At 39.0% G+C, this 17,313-nt stretch overlaps 1 protein-coding gene across 1 annotated transcript in view; it reads left to right on the forward strand.

The window, feature by feature from the left end:
- The first annotated feature begins 589 nt into the window (after window positions 1-589).
- The window catches only part of LOC126355413 (metabotropic glutamate receptor 1-like), a 75,692-nt gene continuing 58,968 nt past the window's right edge, over window positions 590-17,313 (forward strand). The window contains exon 1 of the mRNA XM_050005717.1: window positions 590-731. The gene's annotated coding sequence lies outside the window, so the exon portion shown is untranslated. The remainder of the gene's footprint in view (window positions 732-17,313) is intronic.

Genomic DNA, 17,313 nt, shown 5'->3' on the forward strand with positions numbered 1-17,313 from the left:
GGTAGCATATAGTGCTCGACATCGTAATTTTGTATGAGCAATAATAATTAGTGTTCGAAACAATCTCACTGAGAAAGTTCCTGTCGCTGCTGAGAAACTTCTAATACCTTTATTGTGAAAACTACTGTCTCTAATTGTGGAGTTTAACAAACTCATATTTGAAGAATTTTTATCGTCGGGAACCAGTCTCTAGCCAAATAAACAGTCATTCCTTCTTCCAAATCTGAATATACTTCAGATTTAAATACGAAATCGTTCCACCACGGTGGTGCAGTTAATTCTGTTTCCTTATAATGATACATTTGTAAAGAAAAATGGTGTAAGTATTATAAGAGTTTTGGTAAACGTTACTAGAAAATCTACAGATTTTTGGCGATTCTTCTCAGTGCCGCTGCAGATAGACTAGTATGCGCTCTTCACGTCACTGTGCATGTAAGAGCACCGCGAGTAAGCCTGTTGACTAGGCGCCAGTCGGCAGACCATTGGAAGCGCACCGCTGGGCAGCCTATGCGCGCGGCGGCAGGAGCAGACAGCACGGCGCCTGCGCCCGCGCCTGGCGGGAATCTGGCGGCAGCGCCGGCGGAGCGTCAGTGCTCGGCCCGGCCTGGCCCGCGTCGCGACGCTTGTCTGCCTGCTACCAGCGGACGGGCGAAGAGCGCCTCGGAACGCCGACAGGTGCAATAGCCGCGCCAGAATTCCTGGCACGGTGGCACCACTCCCCTGTTAGCTGGGTACGTACTTGGGTTGTCACGTGTCATAGTTACGAACATTTCACCAGCACAGTGTCAAAATACCTTAGTAGCTCATTAAATGTCTAACAGATCAGTCCATAGCGACACAGGGGTAAATTTGTGTAAAATATTTCTAGATGACATATTACTTAGTTCGTGTATTACCTCTGTAAATAAAAAAGGATGATTCATCAGTTCAATGTCACAAAATCTCATACCTTTGAGACTACATCTGAGGTAGAGCTGCAGTTTATGTTTTTTTTTTTTTTTTTTTTTTTTTTGCCTATTAAGTCAACTGTCAAACGTTATAAGTAACTATTCGAAATTTTAAAAAATGGATTTATGTGTCTAAGCCTATAATATAAGAAAAATGTTGCTGTGGTAATATTATTACCACAGCTAAATATAATTTTTCTTCTAATAGTGGTTGGTACAGGAGCTCCACTAATGTCAATGATGTGAAGGCTAAAATTTGTTCCAAGTCGAAGTAATTCATACACATGTAATGTTTCTGAAGACGCAGGGATTTACTGATATGAAATAAATATATCAGTAGTCTTTACTCGCTAAATAGTGCTTGTAGTAGAAATAATACTATCAGTACTTTTTCAAGCCTTTGTGCCATAGTTCAATAACAAACGTGCTTCCTAGCTTGTTCTTCTTTGGGTTTATTACTGCACGAAATGGAGTAGTGGTTAAACCACTGGACGTCCATGTTTCAGCTTGGCTGGGTTGTGATTGTGAAACATAATTTTAAAACTGTGGCAGTTCATAATATAAAACACAAATGGAATCAATTGTCTGTGTCACTCAAATGTCTGTCGACAACTGTTTTCATTAGTCTTTTACACTGCACTTGCATTTTGGGAAGCGATACTTAAAATATTATCCATTCCGTCTAATTTATATGACTTTTCGTTTATTTAGTCATATTTTCAGATGCCAGGATAGTAAGCTTATCACGGATACGTCATATTAAGTTAATGCACTATCTCACATATCAAATATTTCGTCATTATCCTCCCATTCTTCCACATGTTAATTTAATCTAAACAGCAGAAGAATGCAAAACTAGATTTACTCTCGTACTCGTTTGTTCGAATCCAAGGATTATCGTAATTGCTGTCCTTAGGTCACATTGTGTGCTAAAGTATTATAAACTATGAAGTTTTTCTAGTACAAACAAGAATACTTGCAGTCAGAGCTAATAAAGTTTTTGTGTATGAAACTACTTCGCCATCACCTGCAAAGTATTCTGCAGCATTTATTCCGGTGATAAGTGGACATTTTCTGGAATTAGTGCCGGTCCATATATTCTGTTGAGAAATAGGCAAAATTCAGAATGTATGAAATCTGCGAAGCACTCCACGTTCCGGTAGTAGTAGAGTGTGCTATAGGGACGTTACTATAATGTGTAGAGCTGAGTCTCCACTAGCGAAAGTGGGCGGGGGCGCGGCCTGCGTGCCAGGGTTGCGAGATCCCGGCCGTTGCGCCTCGAGCAGCAAGTGGCATTCAGCTCTGCATCATAACACTGTACCCTTCCCTGTAGCTAGCTTCCTGTTTTTCACAATTCTCTAAAGGGTCTATATCCTGAAACCTTGACATAAACGAATTTATATCGACCTGTTTTCCTTTTTCTACATGTTACATGTTATTTTCTATTTTTTTAAAGGAAGAAACCCCTCAAATCACATTCGCTAGTTTCAGCATTTAATTTTTCCATACATACCGGCGAAAAAAGTAACTGCCAACTAACTGTTGCCGAAACAGCGTTAAATTATGAACTTTCAGTTCGAATGTGATTATGCTAGCCCGAGTGTTTAACGCTAAAACTATGGAGTGAAGTACCTGAACCACTGAAACCTGCATATTTAATTTCAATGGCGTGAGGGGTTTTCGGAGTTTTGTTATATTTATTAACAGATGGATTCAGTTTTAACGGGGTTTATGTGTTGAATTTTGTAAGATACTGGAAATTGGAAACATAAACAAAATTTTAAGAATACTTTCATAAGAAAGTTTGTATTAATTTTCGTGCTTTTGCCAAATATTTACAAACCTTCTAATGACCTTCTTGTCTACATTGACTACTTTCCAGAAGCATATGTAGAGTACATGCTTGTTTTCATACAGTAATATTGCAGAGATAATATACAAGGACACAGCGTTTTCATAGACCTCACTCATACATTAGAAAGAAATATGCTACATGTACTTCACAACTATAGGCGGTATTTCTTTTGCTGTTAATTATCAACAACAATTTGACTTTTGTGAAGTGAAGGATACAACGTATATACACTTCCGGATACCTCATAGCGACCAGTGTATTACTATTTATAAATGCAATAGGGTATTGAAGCATGTTTCTATGTACGTTCGCTGCTGTACATCTCTTAGAAGAAGTCATTTCCAGCCTTGATTCTTCATATATTCTGACATTTTATTTTATTATTTTACCGATATCCAAATTTTGCACTATCAAGTTACAACACAAAAAGATTGGTATGTCCACATGACGCTTACGCTATGTTATTTCTCACATTAGCTTAGAGACAAACGATTTGTGTTGAAGTCCCTTACAAACGATTCACACAAATATTGTAGTTACAAGAATAACTATCACAAATATCCAGATGTATAATGGAAAAGGTGCAAAACATTATGTCGTATGTTAATGTGGTCGAAAATATATCTAACACAACTAAATATGTTAGTGTCACTGTTAAATTGGAAACACTCAGGGAGTGGTCAACGTCTTAAAACCAAATAGTATCTTACTGTCAGTATCAAAGACTCCCTGAAATGAATTAACGAAAATACACTTTTTTTCATTGTTTTTATCCAAGAGTGAGTAGTATAGCGTCGATAAAATTATACGATGTATAGAAAGACATCAGTTATACAATCCTACAATTAGGATGAATTACACTCAGTCCTTTAAACCTTGCTGTCATTATCATCATTTAATTGCTCTGATGCTTAACAAGAGTTACAAAACCACTGCTAGTTGATATGTACTGTGCATCTTCATCATGTGATCGTTCATGCAGTACTAATATTCTCAGGAAAACGTAAGTATCTCATATTAGAGTTTAGAAGTTATGTGGTTACCTTTGCATGGCACCCATAACACTTGTAATGAAATGGTCGATTATTTAAATGGTTTTACTTAATACTGTTGTGTTTCCTCAAGTCGTTTCTAAACTGCAGGCAATTCACTATTAATGAATTATAATAAGGTAAACGCTGCGGGGTACTTTATGGCGATAGAAACTGAGAGAGTGAAAAGTAGTTTTAACTGTCAGTTTTATGAGCACTTACTTTTCCATACCACCCCAAATTGAAACTAACCTACTATCGACAAAAAGTATCAGCTTCACAACAGATCTTTCACTAATACAATGCAAATGTCCCGTTACAAAACTATGAATATTTCAAAGAATTTATGAACCTGTTGTTACATAATAGGTCGCAAAGATTTTATTGCTAATTCTTTGTATTCCATTCGCTGCTTTCCATTCACTAAGTGAAACGTTTATGCTACAGAATGTCTGTCTGAAGTGTAGGTCCACCTTGTTTCTTTTCTGCACGACTGTAGATTAACATTAGCTCGTAATATGACGTGAAGTGAGCAGTGCTTTAATAAAAGTTGTTGAAGTCTTTACATTATGCAAGCTGACATGTAGGAGGTTTGTAACACAGAAACTTACTGTAACATTAGGATGACGATTAACAATTATTATGACACTATTCTGATTGTAAAATTTAAATAAACCACTTTTTCTACTACTACTACTTCTACAATTCCAAGTATAAAGGACGTGTAATAACACCGGATCGCATTTTCTGATTTTAAGTAAAGTACGAGAGAGGAGAAGTAGGAATTGCAGACAGGATTTCTACATTTGAGTTCAGTAATCGGTAAGGCTGCTGTGATCAGATTCTGACACTAGTCGCATACCTTTCACAAGTACAGTCATTTATTTTTTGACATTCCCCAAGGGACAGTGTGCTTAGTACGTAACACCAGGCATTAGTATTATGTGTTTGAGGATTTCATAAACATCTGTATGGATCTTGCATATTAGTAATAAAATTTATTAGCGCAGAACAGACGCTATGATATGACACAAGTTGCTGTAAAATTTCATACAGGCAAATATCATCTATACGTCCTGTAAATAAGATTTATTATAACAGTGCACAACTTATGTAAACAGAATTATCGACGGTTATGGGTCAAATCAATAAACACACAGACAATTTGATCTCACTGTAAAAGATAATTATAATCTAACAGTTAACAGCGCAGGTATTTTATAAGCCTGTAATTGGTAGCAATGGCCTTGTTCTCAAGTTCAGTTTGTCCAAATTTACTACAAACGAGTTGCATTTGTATTCCTTTTGAGATGGATTCATTTATCTATTTTGAGATGATGAGATGTGCCCTCCATTTTCTGTCTTCTTTACACCCATGGCTCTTCTTTATTAGTACTCTTTCACCGTTTGTACTCACAGCTTTATTTCGCAGATGCTGTAGAAAATTATAAAGTATCGATTCAATATTTTCAGCATACCACTTATTTCGTAACATACATTTATACTTAGAAACGGTATTTGTGGATTTAGGCCTATTCGGCCACCTACGTCTGTCTGTTAGAACTTGAACTTCCAATGACATCTTAATTTCACTTGCAGATCAACACGAACTGTACCTTCCAAGTGCAGTTTATTTACGTTATGTAACTGTCAAAAGAGTGGAATGTGGCCTGGCCGTATAGCGCTAGGAGCAGCTAGCTGGGATCCGATCCAGGGAGTTTGGCCGGAGCCGCATCGAATTCGCACCACGGAATAACGGCTATAGGCTAGTACACTTCTCAGCCCGTATGTGGTATCTGGCGTGGATTACCACGATCGTTTCAATAAATGCTGGTCTGGTGTCCTGTTTCACCCCCGAGAACACGATAAACGAAATGGACACACACAGGACAAAGATTACACGATTAACTGCCGGACTGCACGAACAGTTTCCCTCCCTTAGTGCACTCTGACGACTGAGACGTCAGGAATGGCGTCGAGTCACAATTTCCAACAACAGAATAAAATTTGCCTGCTTCTGAAAATGCTGACCTCACGCGAAACGGTATGAACGCTAGTAAACAAAGTCATGAGTCTGAAAGGCAGGTAGAAACGTACGTTTTAGCGTGTGAAGCACTTGGAACCATTAGTGTCTCGTACCTTTTATAGTATATCGCACTGCTTTAAGTTTCCTGTTACCTTTATCATTATTATTTAATCCAGTACCAATTAGTTTATTCAGAACAACTTATAATTCAATGGTTTTTAGCGCTAAGTTCATCACTTACATTGCCTGTTCGAGAATTACCTAGTACGAAATAGAAAGGATTAAGAGCTGTTGTTTTACCTATTAATTTGAAATATCATTTGACATCTACATCCTTGATGATCTCCTCACAATGTACGAAGAGTACATATACTTTGTTTTTCATGTGACCAATGGGACGAAGTTCCTCAGGTTGCTAGTGAACAACTTTTTGTGGCGTATTTGTATGCAGTTGTTATTTGCTGTAAAACCGCGATAGGTGTCATTAACAATAAACTATTAAGAGGTAGTACACGAGCAGTTTACTGTTTACCGACTTCTGGTTTCCTTCTACTTTTATTTTCCTTAGATTTGAATGAAGATTTCGGTGAGTCTAGTAGATGGAAATTCTAAGCAAGTGGTGCTTTCCAAATAAGCCTTCTGCACAAAAATTTTTAAAGCAGCACCATTAACACATGCCTGGATTCCAGAGCCACAACATTACACCTTGATACACTGTTGTAATTATCAGTATGAATTTCCACCCATGAAACCCAAGGTGCAAGATTCCAGCCTGACACTGTAAACTTGAGTATATAATTGAAGAATAAGCATATTGTTGAAATGCAATAAATATAAATAAATGACTTTTGCTTCCCTTTAGAAACACGAAAAATATTTTAAATTTATTGTTCTAGATTGTGCCACCTAGTTCAACGTAAATATTTTTCACTGCCGAGATTTGTGTACCCACCTTTTTGATACAGTCATCTTTTATATAAGTAACAGATTTTTCAAAAGAAGGCTTTCTGTAAATCCTAGAGCTATGGATGACACACTACTGCCACATAAGCACTGGCTAACCTATTCTTTCTTTACTATTTTTGGTTTAATGATAGTTTTGATGCACTATTTATTTACCCATAGTGATACAAGTTACGTGACGAGCTCGTATTGGTGATTTGCCTTTACGAAGTATACATCCGATGATAATATAAAAGGTATATTATTGTTCCTAACGTCTATGTTAGTCTATGCCTACGTATAGCACCTTATGCTTACGTCTTAGCTAGTATGACGCGGTCCGTATAGTACATTGGAGGGTAAACGTCAGTTGTATTTTCGTTGTGATAGGACCACGTTATTTATCTATTTATTTGTGTAATATTGTAAAGTCGTTTTTCGACAGTTTTTGTGACAGCCTTGGCTCCAGCGATGCTACATGTTACAATGGAATTTCTACTTCGTGGAATGTCACTGATTACGTTTAACCTTTCAGATAAAGTACTTTTATTGTTTTTACGTAAATGACAAGAATTTTGTTAATTTGGTGTTTATCACGATAATTTACGCTTTCTCTTTAATAATGTCAATTAAATTTGCTAGGTATTTTTTACTTTCATAATCTGTTTGTTCGTTGAGGGTGTCTTCTGGTTATTTCTCTGCCTGTGTGTCAATTTCCATATCCCATCCAAAAAAAAAGGTTCGTGTAATCAATGACTTTCCGTGAAACAGAAACTCCGTTATAAACATATAGCACAGCTTGGGCAAACCTGTCACAAAACTGTCAAGAAATCACTTCACAAGGTCACTCAAATTAAAAGCAAACAGACAAATAGTGTGATCGTGTCATAACGAAAAGGCAAGAGACATGTACGCTCCAAGTAGTAAGACGTACGTATTACGTGCCATATGTAGACATAGACTAACATAGATATAAAGAACAATATTATACCTTTTATACCAAACATACATGTACACTTGATAATGGCAAAGAGCTCGTCGTGTAACTTGTATCACTACGAGTAAATAAATAGTCCAACAAAGCACATGTGCCTAATATGAAATGGGTCGTTCTTCAACCTTATGCTGGGGGTCCATTGGAAAGGAAATTGTGAATCCAGAGATAATAGATATACTATGAACTTTGATGCCCTTGTGACAGTGAAACATTTTACCAACAGTACAACGCGATAGATCTGTGAAGGAACCTTTTTATTTGAAGGACAGAGAGAGCTGTTAATCTTTCCGTTCACGTTATTTACTGACACTTCTTTTAGTGTGACTGAATGTACTAATTTTCAATATTTCCTCTTTTTCACACAAGTCTGCAATGTATACAGCAGTGTACGATTTACCGAAAGCTCTCTTAGTAATGAAAGCTCTCATCGCCTGATACTGAATTTTATGTATCTTTACTTGTGCAACGACAGCACACAGTGAGTCAGCCCAAACATCACTCTGGTTATGCTAGTGTTTGGTGGTGCACTTCGATCAGAGGTCTTCAAAACTGATTCGATTATTTTTGTATTAGATTACATGGAAAGTAAATTGTGAAACATATAAATGGAATAATGAATTTCTATACTGACTGAATACGAAGGATTGAGCACATTTCCTGACCTATGCTTAACGTTTAAACACTGCATAATGTATACTGAAGGTATTTTCTGTTCTTGAAACGTATTAAACTCCTTTATCGTTAATGATGTATCACAGAGAATGTTCCAGAAAATTTGTTTTACATCTCCCGACTTTTTACATAACATTTCGTAGAATGTAACGCAAAGGGTAGGATTCAACAATCACAATGTGTCTCGAAACATATAAAGGTGGTGCTCCCTCTTGTATCTCGCTGATACCTCAATTTCACATCCGTTTATGGTTCAATATAGTGATAACGCCCTATAAATTGGCCTTCCCCTGAAATCATTTTGTTATACACAATTCATTTTCCTGTATTTTTAATATTTGTTAATATTTATTAATATTGAAACTAATTGAACGTCTCTTCGTTTCTGCGTTAACTAACAATCAGTCTTCCACAAACGATTTCAACACCAAAACCCACATATATTCCTCTCATAAGAAATGTCCACAGTTGTTCCTTTGCTTTCATCGTTCACCATTAGTCCGCAGTACCAGCTGCGATGCACAGCTGAAGCGAAGATGTTAATAATGGGCAGATGTACCATTGTTTAACTATTGACCTTGCAAATTATGGACTTGTAACAATTATGGCCTCCAGAAAGTACAGCTTGGAGAGAATACTGCATGTGCAATGAGGCCGGTGATTGTCCCATTTTTCGGAAATGACCTAGAATCGTTTACGTTAGCAGTGAGGGTGCAGGGGAAATATAGCTTCTGCTTACACAACTAATTGATGAATTATTGAAAGAAATCTCTGTTGCAGAATAACTAAAGGAATATGTGTAGTACACTACGTGAAGTGCTCTCGCTTGGTAACCATTATAAAGCAGTTTCTTTAGAAAGCACAATACCTTTGATATTTAAATGTTAAATAAAATAATCTAGGAAACCGCAAGAAGAGTCCACGATATTTTCAAAAACGTAACGGGAAAACCGACCACAAGACGAAAACAAAAACTCATAGACGTGCTTCGCAGGAAGTTAAGTCTGTCATTGGCGTAAAATTATTGTCCGAACATTTGTAACTGACATAGGGAACAAAATGAAAACTATCGAACTAAAATTGTATTCGGAATCCAGGAGATCCTTCGCAAAAGGAAATCAACAGTAGCTGAATGTTCGTCCCTGTGCAAACTGTAGGCGATGTAATTAAATTTTTCAGTGACTTGTGTTACAACTCACATAAAATGTAAGCATTTAACTTTAAAGTGAACGAAATTATACACATTCCTTTTCTGTGGTGATAAAAATGTGGTAAAAATCTTCAGTGACGATTTCCCTTGGATTAGGGACGCATATCCAAGGAGTACAGTTATTTTCTTAGAGTAGTTTCGCGGCATTTAGACAAGAAATTACGTAGCACATAATTTTAAAAGCATGGTTTCCAGTGTTGTACAGCGAACTTCTTAGGCTCGTTTTCTGCAGGAACGTACCAGATGACAAGGAGTAAGCGCTTTAAAACTTCATCGGTCATTTCAGAGTTGATCGAGTGACCAATAGTTATGATGTCCACTAACATCACTCGGCTGCTTTCGAACGTGAAGATAAACACTGTTTTCAAGACTGGACTCTAGCAGAAGAATCATTTTGTATAATGAGAACTACGTTGAGAAACATCAAATTGTCCTCAGTTCTGGACTCATCCACAGCTGACATTGAAGAAACAGTGAGTGACATTGTGACTTTGCATCATTGAGCCAGTAAGTTCAATGTTTCATTGTGTGGAATGATTAATTGCTGACATCTCTGGGTGGCACTAAGTTACACCTAATGAAATATTGTCAATAACGCTGTAACACATGGACATGACATATCATGAAAAATTTACTGTTAGTCAGGAAAGCTGTTGAACCAATCTGTAGCTCATTCGATGTTCTCTGCATTTGTTCTAATGTCCGACAGATTGCCATGTGTTACCAGTATTCACATTCACCATGTTGGACTGCTGAAACCATACGACATTACTCGATATTGCGACATCCATTGTAACAATTCAATCACCGAAATTTTGAAGGTTGCCCTTTGAAATACCAAAACTGATTGTGTCAGGAAACTGTCGTCAGCAGTAAATATCTCCAAGTCATGTATCCTAACGGAATCATTACTTGTTGTAAAATTGCTTTTCAAGTAATTCTTCTCCGCTTAGTCGTATTTTATAGAAGGTCGCTTAAGTAAAGTGTCCATCGGTCAGATCCATTGACGGTTTACCTTTCGGATTCATAACTATCATAGCCACATTTCAGTCGTGACAGAGACCATACGATTTTTGTTGCCATACAGGTGATTGACGGATGGTACAAAAGTGATGACTCGAATAAAGTATGGGCACCCCTTTGGACTGCTGCCTTTGCCGGGAGCGCTAATGTAGCTGGACGTTCCTTTTGTAATACTTACCTACGTTATTCCGAATATTTTGAGCGACTGTGGAGCTCGGCCAAGGCGCAGCGGATTTTCAAACGGACGGAAGTGCCCTTACAACGAGAGCGGATTCAATAGACCCACTGGGACCTGGCAAGCACAGACATTAACTTAATTTCTCTCCAGGAATGGAAATTTCGCACTTGGTCCGCGAGTTGCGCTCACAGAGGAAATAGTAGACAGTGTTGAAGCAGGGATTCGTAGTGCTGACACAGTTACAGCTGCGGAAATCCATGTAGAAGCTGTAAGAGAATTACCCCACGCAAAGCCTCCAAAATATAACTTAACTGTGGATGAGGGGAATGCCATACTACGCCTAAATGCGCTGACAAGGAAAATGCGACGATTGTTTTAATTGAGACCGACTATCATCAATGGTAGACCCGCAGACATGCAGGAAATGGAGCTGTTATTCAGTTGATAATAAAGTCCTCTATTGAAAAGAGCGTTCAGAATAGTGTGTTCGATTCAGTTGCGCTACCATCAAGGCATTATCGGTTGCCGTAGGTTCTTCTAATAACTACAGTGAGTGCTAATGTTTCGCACTCCAATTCCATTGCCAAGTTTTTGACGACATTATTACGACCGTATATAGATTGACCGGGTTCGTATATCAAGAGCTCGGTACATTTTAACAGTGAATTAAGCAGCATAGTGTTGTTGGCCTCACTATTTACCATAGTTCCGCTCAGTGAACAGATGAATCGGATTTCTCTTCCCGATATTGTAGAACTCTTGGAATACTTTTTTAAAACGACGTGTTTTAAATGGAACGATGAATTCTATGAGCAGACGGATGGTGTCCCTATGGGGAGGCGCTTAAGCCTAGTTATAGCAAATTTCGTCTTGGCAAAATTCGAGGAGCAGATACTGGAAACTTCTAAAAAGAAACCGTATACTTGGTTCCAGTGCTAGGGTAAACGTTTGTGTAGTAGAGGCGTAGCAGAGAGGAACTAAGTCGTTTTCGCAAGCATCTCAATTTAGCATGGAGAAGGAGGCAGACTGAATATTAAATTTTTTGATGTGCTGGTTCTCCACAAAGAAAATGGTAGCTTAGGTCACACACTTTACTGAACCGACGCACACAGACGGTTACCTACACCAGGATTCCAACCACTACCCACAATGAAAGCGATGCATCGTGAAAACGTCGGTGGATATAGCAAGGTACATCTGTGAACCAATTATTGACGAGGAATTAAAACATCTCACCAATGTATAGCTCAAGAATGGTTATGCATCCTCCGAGGTAGTAAGAAAAGCGTTAAGACCGCCGCACAGAATTCATAACTATACACACGCGCCTGTGGAATCCCAAGTTTCTTCCCTTTCATTAAAGACATTACTGAACGCACACAAAAAATCTTTAAAAATTAGAACCTTGAGGTAATCTACAAACCGACCCAGAAGATACATCACCTAAAAATCGCCAAGGATGCTATGAAACAGCTGTAAATAGTAGTAATTTACAGGATTACGTGTAGTTCTGTGGAGGTGAACGTGGATGCTACAAAAATAACGGTCAAAGAAACGACTGGAAGAACATAAGGGATATGCTGTTGTGGAATATGCTTTGCCGCCAGGAGACCACAGTATTCATTTTGATATGATTCAAGTACTCGTAGCCACAAGTGGATACCACGAAACGCTGTACACAGGGGCTATGCAGGTGGGAAAGACGTCACAGAAATTCCAGTCGGAAGGAGGAGGGTGTCAAACTGAATGACATTTGAATAACGGTGCAGAAGGATATATGTACGACGGTAATCTATAACGTCCAGTTGCGCTGTGGTATACAAACATGTGACCTCGCGCCACTGCGAGGAAGCAGGCGTAAACCAAATTTTTCGGAAGTCCGTAAAGAGTCAGGGTGTGATTCGACACTCAAAGAGGCTACGATGTCCTCCGCAGATGGGGACGAAATGTTTGGTTTAATTGTGAAATCCATTTGACCACGGAAGAATAGCTCGTGACATTTTATTCATTCCGATTTTATTCATAAGTAATTTGGTTGCAGGAATTCTTACATTTATTACTTCTGAACATGCAGAAAATGGAGGAATTTTTGTATGAACAGTCACAAATAATAACAACAATAAACAATAATAATAATAAGAAGAAGAGGAATATAATGCTATGTGAGCCCTAACCATTCTCATAGCTACTAGCCTGTTCTGTGCTGTCAATTAGTTCGAAGAAATTGGCGTATTCTTTGTACGACCAGAGTAAGTAATAATAATAATAATAATAATAATAGTGATGGCCCTAAGCATTATTTTAGCCACTAACATAGTTACTGTTGTGTTGTGCTGTCAAATAGTACGAAAATCCGTTTTGAAAGGAGTAATAAAAGAATTTATGGTCCATTGTGGGAACTGCTTACAAATTGCAGAGGGCATTCTTATGAGATATTTAATCATATGTAATGTATATAACTCATGTTTACTGTCAAAGACGCATAGTACCAACTATGTGTATAGTGGGCCCACTGTGGGAGCAAGAAGACGTTCGTTTATTCGTTTCACAAGCTGAAACCTTCACCACAGTGTGTGATGAGTTAATCCCAGTATTTGAAACAAGTAATTATTGGTAACGTACGAAATTAGTATTATAGTCTCTCAGCATAGTGATTTTAGTAAAGATCTTAAAGAATAACTCAGATTTGTGACGGAAATATCGAGGCCCTTTGTTTTTACCTTTAATGAAATTTCGTTTTACCCATAAGGGAGTAATTAAACCGGGTCGGAAGCCAGTGCTCTAGTTTCTCCTAAGGCTTTCACACATTTACTCGTGCATGAGATTCATTCATGCTGTGCGCGTATCCGTGTAGCTGGAGAGCGTGCTCGGAATGAGGCGTAATAAATGTGGGAGTGAGCGAAAGGAGCTCTTGCTGGGAGACGGAACTCGTTACTTATAAAATCGCGCGCCTAGCGGCCACACAAGCGGCCCGGACAAAGGGCCGACCGCGAGGGGACCTTTGTTTGCGCAGCAGCGGCGGTGGCGGCAGCAGCAGCAGCAGCAGCAGCAGCAGCAGCAACTCGCGCCGGCGCTGCTCACCCAGCTTTTGTTTACGCCGCCGAGCAACTGCCGTCTGCCCCACCCTGGGCGGCAAACTCACACGCATACAAACTCAGACCGCCTCACCAGAGCTTCTGACTTTCTCTGCCACGAGCTAAGGATGTGAAACTAGCATATTTTACCACATTTTCATTAACTCGCTTTCTTGCCTGTCTTTCTGTTTGGTACAGATGATGCAGCTGATATTAAACTAAGTTCCCCAGGGAGTAGAGACTTTATACTTTGAATATAATAAAGAACTGATAGATAATAAAATATTAGATCGCTTTCTTGTTGGTCTGTTTGGTAGGGGCGAAGGTTCAGGTGAAAAATGGTAGTAGCACCAGAGATCTAGGCAACCCTACACGACCAAAGTGTTTTGCAGGTGGAAGCAGGTGAAAATGGTTAGTACTGCCAGAGGTGTAGGCAGCCATAAACAAACAGACTGTTGTGCAGAGGCATACAAACTCAGACCAGCGCACCAGAGCTTCTGACTTTCTCTGCCACGAGCTAAGGAATTGTGGGCAAATACTCTACATCTGGGATAAGAAGCACAACTCAGGACCTGTTCTCACAGCTTAACATTCACCAATACGTCATCACCGGCCTTCCAAACTTCAAAGAAGTTAAAATTTCCTGGCAGATTAAAACTGTGTGCCGGACCGAGACTCGAACTGAGGACCTTTGACTTTCGCGAGAAAGTGCTCTACCTTCTGAGCTACCCAAGCACGACTCACGCCCCGTCCTCACAGCTTCACTTCCGCCAGTACCTAGTCTCCTACCTTCCAAACTTCAAAGAAGTTCTCCTGCAAAACTTCCTGCACTAGCACTCCTGAAAGAAAATAGAAACATGTCTAATCAGGATCTTAGTGCTCAGATACGTTCTTTATACAATGTTTTTCTTTGATTAGTAGAACTACTTGACTTAGATATCTGGTACTGTTAATGTGATACGGGAAAATTGTGTATTAGTGTCCGCGGAACCTGTCCATCAATATGGTCTAAATGTATAATTTCTTCTACTTCTTCTGGTTCTTGCCAGGAGTATAGTATCCTTGAGAATTGCCTATGTTAATCCGCCCCCCCCCCCCCCCCCCATTCCTTGCGAAGGGAAAGGCTAGTGTCTGATGGAATACTCTGTAGCACTTTTTTCAGTGGGATCTCTACTTCTGAGCTAAATCTTGCAACACAAATCTTGTGACGCTGCACACAATACGATGCCGTTATGTATAGAATAGGTACAAACAAGAATGCTTTAAGTTCACAAGTTGGCTGGCGATGGGCCGTTGCCCCACAGCGGGACAAATAAAAGAACTGTCACAGCCATCAGAACGACAATGTTTCCGTTGCGTTATTTTGAGCGAATTCTAATCGCTGTTGACAATAAAATAATAAAAAACATGCATGTACCCCAATCTGACAGTAATACTGAAAGTACAGAAAGAAATAGTGTGATAATTACGAATTACTGAATTACTGTGCTGCGGTGTCGTAATATCAGGAAGCTTAGCGTATCTTGTTGCAACATAGACACACAGTGACTGCCTTCCAAACCTTCGTTTCATCTTCGCTGCTCCAAAGATGTGTCTTTTTACAGTTAACGTCTAACGCCTGATAAAAGCGGATCCTGTACTACTTTTCGCACATAAATATACGTAGGAACATTTTTAGGTGCCGATATAAGCATTCAACCGGATGCACTGTGCTGTACGCCTACCAGGACTCGACTCATTGTCTGGTGTGGGGCGTAGCGTGCACTCGCTGTCCACATATTTCTTTGAAACGTTTGCGGCCACGAGGAGCAGAAGACTGGCCTCCACCTCCAGGTTTTTTTTTCAATCGTTACTCCAGTTTTACTACCTATACACTGTATGTATGAACAAGTAAATATACATTAATGGTTACAAGTAGTCAGGAAGGAATCATTTAAAATATGCAATAATTAATAAAAAATTATTTTACAAGTTTCAGTCAAAAGAGTAATGAGGAAATTTCATTATATGTGTGAAGAACATGTGGCAGTTCTACAGGCTGGTCATGTTAGATACGAATTTTCGGTGACATTTTGTGTAAAAGGCTTGACTATTTTGTCAGGTACGCCGAAGATATCATAATGCTGTTGGTTTGCTAAGAGAAAAAGGTGTCTACAGAATCAGCGTTGCATTAAGATAGCCAGCGTATCATATTTTCGGGGGCCATGTTATTAATAATGAAATCTAAAGACCACACTTTGTAATATTAACTAACCTAGAGAGAGCGGGTGTGAAAGTTTATTGCAAAAAGTGCAGTACTTTTTTTAATGTGAGTCCAGACAGCGGTGAAAATGGAAACAGAAAGAATTTTTTAAACTCTCTTTTTTGTGAAGTCTCTTTTACAAAAAAATATGGGAAGTTCTTGTGCACTTCATTGGTACATTGTTGAAGTCGTCCATGTACTGATTTTCGCAACGTATCGAATGTTCCTGGGTTTGTGAGTTTGGGACTCATTCACTCGTTCGCATTCCGGAGAAACTTAAGCTGCCGTTTTCCGTGTGTAGCACATGGGCGAATTTCCGAAAGACGCTAACGACATCACCTCTCTGATTTCACCCTGCTAAGTTGCTTTACTCCTCTGTATTCTGAGTTAAAAGCATAACGAGATGTCCCTTACAGAAAGAAAAGATGCGTGCCAACGAGCAAGGATTCCGCAATCATCCGTCGGGCAAAATGTAACTTCACTCTTGCGTCATTCACAAAAACACGGATCAAGGCAGCTACGAAGATGCAGTGCAACTGCACATCCTGCAGTATCTATAAAGGATGACTAGCTGGAAAAAAGCCAGTCACATATTGGCAAGATTTAAAAATGATGTAAACATTATTAAATTCCTTCATTGTTTGAGAAATGTGGTACTGAGCACTTACGCAAAAACGTAGTGGACTGTAACTACAATATTACTGACTCACAACTGGAATCGGTCAACGGACACAAATACTAATGTGTAATAGTCAATAAGGATATGAAACTAGACACACAGGCTCCATCACAGGTAAGGCAGTTGGCAGACGTCGTTGTACTGGAAGTATACTTTCACAGCCCAATAAGCCTACAAAAGTGATTTCGTACAGTCCACTGATCAGGGGTAACCTAAAATATTGCTTCCGTGGGTGAGATTGGAGCTTATTAGGATTATCAGGATATAATCCGCGTATACAAAGAAGGGTAGCTGTAATAGGCACAGGTTTGGTAGACTCGTGGGAAAGCTTCATAGACAGTCTGGAATAGGAAACTGCAAATTCTAGACTTCGCCAAAAAACAAGATTTCCAGAAATACGTATTAAACCGAGAAACTAAGAATGTACTACAGGTCAC

Source organism: Schistocerca gregaria, chromosome 3 (genome assembly GCF_023897955.1).
Source record: "Schistocerca gregaria isolate iqSchGreg1 chromosome 3, iqSchGreg1.2, whole genome shotgun sequence".
In the NCBI taxonomy this organism is placed as follows: Eukaryota; Metazoa; Arthropoda; class Insecta; order Orthoptera; family Acrididae; genus Schistocerca; species Schistocerca gregaria.